Consider the following 6,271-nt stretch of genomic DNA (forward strand, 5'->3'; position numbering starts at 1 on the left):
GCTGGGAACGGGGCGATCTTGGTGAGCCGTGGGAGCGACGGCGAGGAGGACAGGGCTCCTGGCGGCACTGTGCTTCTCTCCCCCAGCCCTTTATCTCTCACGCGGGAGAAGTGGGTCAGCTTTTGGGGCCGAGGTACGGTTACATTTGAGAGCCTCCACTGAATGAGCTCCACTCCCTTGATTACAGGGCAACGTTTCAAAACGCAATTTATCAGAAGTGTTACAAAAGATGACATGAGAAACTGACGGGAAATCTTTAGGCCTGCAGTACGTAATCTGGGAACAGGAGCTGATACGAGATTTAGTATCATTTGTGTTCATTGAAAATTATGACAATTTTATGTCCTCTAAACTCTTTGGATGTTCTAAAATAATCAGTACTATAACAGCAGTGCATAAACACTCACTGTTTGTAACACTCTGCATTTCTATTCACTAGCTAGCAACTGTAGCAGAACAAAAATAGACAAAAACTGCCTAAATCAATAATTAACTCACGTTACATTAGTTGCTATTGCTTCGTGGTTATATAGTTTTTGTATAAAAGCAATAAAACAATCTCTAAATGCTGTTGTACTGAATTTCAGACATCTGTGATTACCTGCAGCTCTTTAAAATCTATACAGTATTAAAGGGAAAGTTCACCATCAAAAATGAAAATCTTTTACTCATCCTCATGCCGTTCCAAACCTGTATGCCTTTCTTTCTCCTGCATGCATAAGACTCAGGACTTTCATTTTTGGGTGAACTATCCCTATAAGTACGTGAGTAAGTGAGTGAATGAGCGAGAGACTGACTGACAGACAGACTGATAGACAAAGTAATGGTCCAGAAAATGTCAATGATGTATCTCAATGCGCTTCCTGCAAAATCAAGAGCTAAATATTTTGGCATAAATATCTTAGCATAAAAACAATCTTTCTTGGTATACATTACAGACCAGCCTTAAGTTTAAGTTTAGCTTAGCTAAATATCAAGTCAGCATGTCATTTATGCCAGGCTGCTCTTTTAGGCATCATCGCTGGAGTTAAATTTCAGAGCCAAAATGATGGCATTTCAACATGTTTGTCGTCAAAGAGGACGTAGTGCTACTGCGTTTAAAGCGCGTCAATAATCGATTCCATGGCCGCCAAAGGCTTCACCTCCACTTTAACAAGAAGTGAGCAGAGCGGAGGCACAGACCTCTCACTGTGCATCACCGCCGCAGCCTCTCACGGGCTCTAAATCAAAGCTCAGGAGCCATGAATGACAATGTCCCTTTCTTCAGACTCTTCCCTCTGAGGAAGAAAGGCCTGCGAACCCCCAATGTGATCCCTGAGAGGGAACAGCGTGGCCTCCCCCCCCCCCCCCTTCCCACCGCTGAACTCAGTTTATGGCCGGGCTGAGGTTGCTCACTTCAAGGTAGTGTTCTTTTGAACAGTGGCGTTGCCGGGGCTCGTGTTACACCTGCCCCCGCTCTAACCTCTCCTCATTCACACGGCCCTCCGGGACAAGGCCCTTCTCTGTCTGCCTGCCCTGCCGCACAAAGCACCCACAAGCCATCACTGCCAGTGCTGTTTGTTAGCCACCATCGCCCCAGCACTGTCCGCTCACACAATGTGTGACTGTGGTGGAAAGGCCCCCCTGACACCCGGCATAGGCAGCCGGGGGGATTCCAGATCCAACACCCATCGCCATGGCAATCTACGGAAAAGAAGGTTTATGTTTTATTTATGTAAATGTATACCTTGAAGCACTGTAAGTCGATTTGGATAAAAGTCTCCCGAATGAGTCAATGTAAAGCTTTATATATAACGTTCAAATTAACCCAAGGAATTGCTTCTTAAACGTTTCTGATCCAAATGTCATCCATTTGTTTTTTACATGCTTTACAGCTATAGGAATATATCTGTATACAATACTGATCATCAGAAGATTGAGATGTTTTTAAAGAAGTCTCTCATGCTCACAAAGGCTGCATATTTGATCAAAAATACAGTAAAAACAGTAGTATTGTGAAATATTATTACAATTTAAAATTCAAAGCTGAATTTAAAGCATCATTACTTCAGTCTTCAGTGTCACATGATCCTTCAGAAATCATTCTAATTTGCTGATTTGATTAAACATTTCTTAATATTATCAATTTAGAAAACAACTGTACTGCACAATATTTTTCAGGATTCTTTAATGAACAAAGTTCAAACAACATTTATTTAAAATAAAATTGTTTGTTATAATGTTACAGTTAAGGTTAGGGCCTTCGCTGTGACCTGAGTAATTAAATGCATCTGTGCTGAATAAAAGTATTAATTTAAAAAATATTTCTCATACTGCATACAACATTTTGAGCAGTAGTGCATGTGGCAATCAGTTTATTTTAAGTCAATTTAAGACATGCTAATTTGTATTCTTTATAGTATCATTAAAGATTCTGGCCATAATTACTCTGCATATTTATTAGTTATTCTGCAAAGTGATTTAATAAACTCATTACAACAGAAGCACAATAAATAGCAAAGTGTGCTATGAGTTATAGAGTCGTTTGTTTCTGTATAGATGTTCTTTTAAGGAAAGAAATGTCTGCAGAAATTAGATTTCTGCATGCATAAAGGATTACTTTCATTGGGAACTGCCCAGAAATATAAGATATTATAAAATAATATCCCATTACAGTCATATTTCCAAATAAGACTGATTATACAGGAATATGCCAACGCAACACATCTTTGGATTTCTAAGAACAGAATATTGGTTATTGTAAACAACTAGTCACTGCTAAAAATGATTCTGTGGCCAAGAATAAAAAACAAACAAAGTAAATTCTATATTTTAGTACTCAATTTAAGCTTGTAGAAATTAAAACGTAAATACCAACGTTACCAAAATCAATTAACACCTACTCAACTTTCTGATACTAGAGTTCCCATCATGCAGTGGGGTATGCATAATTCATAAGGTTGCATTTTCACTGTTTTCCAGCTGCATTTACACTGTTTTTGTTGTTAGGTTTAGTAACTGGCTGTTTTGTGACATCTGGAGTTCATTATACTCAAAATGACCCATTCATACTCAAAAATGATCCAATGAAAGTTACCATTATTGTGTACCAAGTATTGAGATGGGTATTGCATATACTTATATTATGTAGATATGTTATCTACACAGTATATTTACTTAGATGCCCAAAGTAAAGCTCTTTAGCTAGATTTAGTGTTTTATTATTTAAGTAAAATGTACATAAAACAGATATTAGCCAAGTAAAAATTATTCATCGAATTTAAACCAGCCAAGTTAAAGTTATTTATTTATTTTCTTAACTTAACTTATTTAAGTAGATTGTACGTATTCCACGTGTGAAATTGAAAAAATTAAGTACATTTTACTTTTTTTTTGTGTGTGTGTGTGTGTGTGTTGTTTACATGGCACACATTATAAAAATATGGCCAAATTGTGATCAATATAAAAGTTGTGCATGTAGATGAGTTACTTTTCTGACCCTTAACAATCTGGCACGTCACTTTCACTTGACTATAAAGCAGTATGTGGTCAGAGCTGCAGAAGTTCTTTGCTCTGTAAACAGAGCGGCCCGTGAATCTAATCACAAACACAGACAACGCAGCACAGAGCAGGACGGCCTGTTAAAGTATCAGCGGGGTGCCGAGTGCAGACCTGCCGTCGTCCCCAACACACTCCTGTGAGTGATGCTCTGAAGACCCCACGTGCCCTCTGTAAACATCCCCCTGCGCCACTGACGGGACAGCGCCGCATTCTCACGAGAAACCCTTGTCGTATCCCACTCTTCACATCCGAGGCAGTTCACACAACTTCCAGAGAGCTGCAAAATCCCCCAAAAGAGTTCCCAGAGCATTTTTAGCTTCTGTTTCTAATATTAGACCTTCTCTGGTCAACTGAGATCAAAGGTCGGCGGAACGCTTGAAATGTAATACAACCGAATGGTTAAATATAGAGGAAGAGACAATTAGGGAGATGAGCGGTCAGCAGCCCAGTGTCTTTCTGCAGTCAGCTGTGGGTCTATTTTCTGCTGCCAGAAGAAGAGAGGAAGGAACTATGTGTTTCCTGTAAATAAAGAGAGGAGTGCGGCTGTCATTGTTTTGACAACGGAAGCTACGTCGATGTTGTTCTTTTTCTGACACCCGTCACATCTACGTGTGAAAAGAAGTGTTCCCTACTGGCCCAGAGGTCAAGAATCAGAATCATTCGCAAGTTGAAACGAAGATGAGGTTGAAAACAACACTGGGATGAAGTGGTTCAAATGACATCTGAAAAGCCTCATGTGAAAACATGCCCTATCTTGATTTCATTTTCAAAGTGATCTAAACCACAATCACAGTTTCAGTGTTTAAATGATGTAAATATCTAATAATAATAACAACAACACTAGAAGACTATACTTGCAATAATGCAAATCACATCAAACATCCAGAAAGAATCACAGAGAAATATTGTTATATTTAAGATAAGATTTTATATTTATGCTGAAATTTACACTGTACTGTTTAAAAGATTTGGTTTTTAAATTATTAATATTATTTATTAAGGATTTATTAAATTAATCTGAAAAAAAGTGAATGTGAAAAATGTATATATTTCAAATAAAAACTGTTCTTTTAAACTTTCTTAAAGGAGAACGCCGGTCAATTTTAACATTGAGCTCATTTTTTTGTACATTTGGAGTGCTGTCAGTACAGAGAACAACGACAAAAATCGGTGTTGCCTACACCGTGTTATCCTCTTTTTAAAATTTGCACCCTGTTGACTTCAATGGGGCAATATTTAAACCTGCTTTTAGCCTCTTTACATCCTTGATGTGTCATTACAAGTGCACAGCCATGTGAGTGATTCCTTCAGAGTGAACACGGGTGAATCTGACTGCAGTAGATGTGAAAGATATTAATAAAAATGATAATAATTCAGCCAGCGCACATACCTGTATTTATTTCGTGTTTTCGGTCAAAGTCCACAGTAGTCGGGTATGGTATGTGCGCTGGCTGAATTAACTTCATTTTTATTAATATCTTTCACGTCTACTGCAGTCAGATTCACCCGTGTTCACTCTGAAGGAATCACTCACATTGGCTGGGCACTTGTAATGACACATCAAGGATGTTAAGAGGCTAAAAGCAGGTTTAAAACTTGCCCCATTGAAGTCAACAGGGTGCAAATTTTAAAAAGAGGATAACACGGTGTAGGCAACACCGATTTTTGTCGTTGTTCTCTGTACTGACAGCACTCCAAATGTACAAAAAAATGAGCTCAATGTTAAAATTGACCGGAGTTCTCCTTTAAAAGATCCTGAAAAAAAAAAAAAAATCATGGTTTCCACAAAAATAGTAATCAGCACAACTGTTTTCAACATTGATAATAAGAAATAAATCAGCATATTAGAATAATTTCTGAAGGATCATGTGACACTGAAGACTGGAGCAATTATTCACAGGACAAAAATATCAAATAAATGCAGATTTAATCACTTTTTGGTCTAATAAATGCAACCTTGGTGAGCATAAAAATAAAATAAAATAAAAACATGAAGAATTTAATTTACCGGTGAGATTTTATTTGTATTTATTGGATGAATCATCTGAATTCATCTTATCAATTAACTTCTACGACTTACTTTTCACGTCATTTAGTGTTAAAAAATAAGTATTTACCAACACCGAAACTATAATTTTACATAATACATTTATGCTAAACAGACACACTTTCACTATAAAACCCTATGCATGCATGAGCTAATCATTTTAAATGGTATTTCACTAAAGCAGGGAAACTTGGAAGACTCCAGGAGTTCTTCACCTCCACTGAATCACTGATCTTAATTTCCCACAATGAGCAAAATATCCACAGCACATCCTTCCTGATGGATGTTCAAGAAGTGATAACCAGAACACCCACGAGCAGGATGTATTGACTACAAACCCTCTACAAATAGAGCGTACCTCCAGGAAACGGTGTCATGAGAAAAAGCGGTGACATAGGTAGGGGAAGATGACCATCACAGAATGAAAGCTATATCTGTCACTACAAGCACACGCCCCCCAAAAAAGAGACACGTATCCTGTAAATAATGAGTCAGCCGTCTCACACTCATTTGAATCTTATCACTGCTGTATGAAATTGAAAATGATTGTGGTTAAATCTTAAATCAATATGCATACTGTAATGCAAAGCTTTACCAGAGAAGCATTTCTTAAATCATCCTTGAATCAGTTTCGTAGTCTCTGAGGAATGTGCGTTTGTCAATCCCACTCACTCACTTTAAAGG

At 37.9% G+C, this 6,271-nt stretch overlaps 1 protein-coding gene across 1 annotated transcript in view; it reads right to left on the reverse strand.

The window, feature by feature from the left end:
- The window catches only part of hey2 (hes-related family bHLH transcription factor with YRPW motif 2), a 50,643-nt gene that overhangs the window by 43,190 nt on the left and 1,182 nt on the right, over positions 1-6,271 (reverse strand). The window lies entirely within an intron of this gene.

The sequence above is a fragment of the Squalius cephalus genome (genome assembly GCF_949319135.1).
Source record: "Squalius cephalus genome assembly, chromosome: 12".
NCBI lineage: Eukaryota > Metazoa > Chordata > Actinopteri > Cypriniformes > Leuciscidae > Squalius > Squalius cephalus.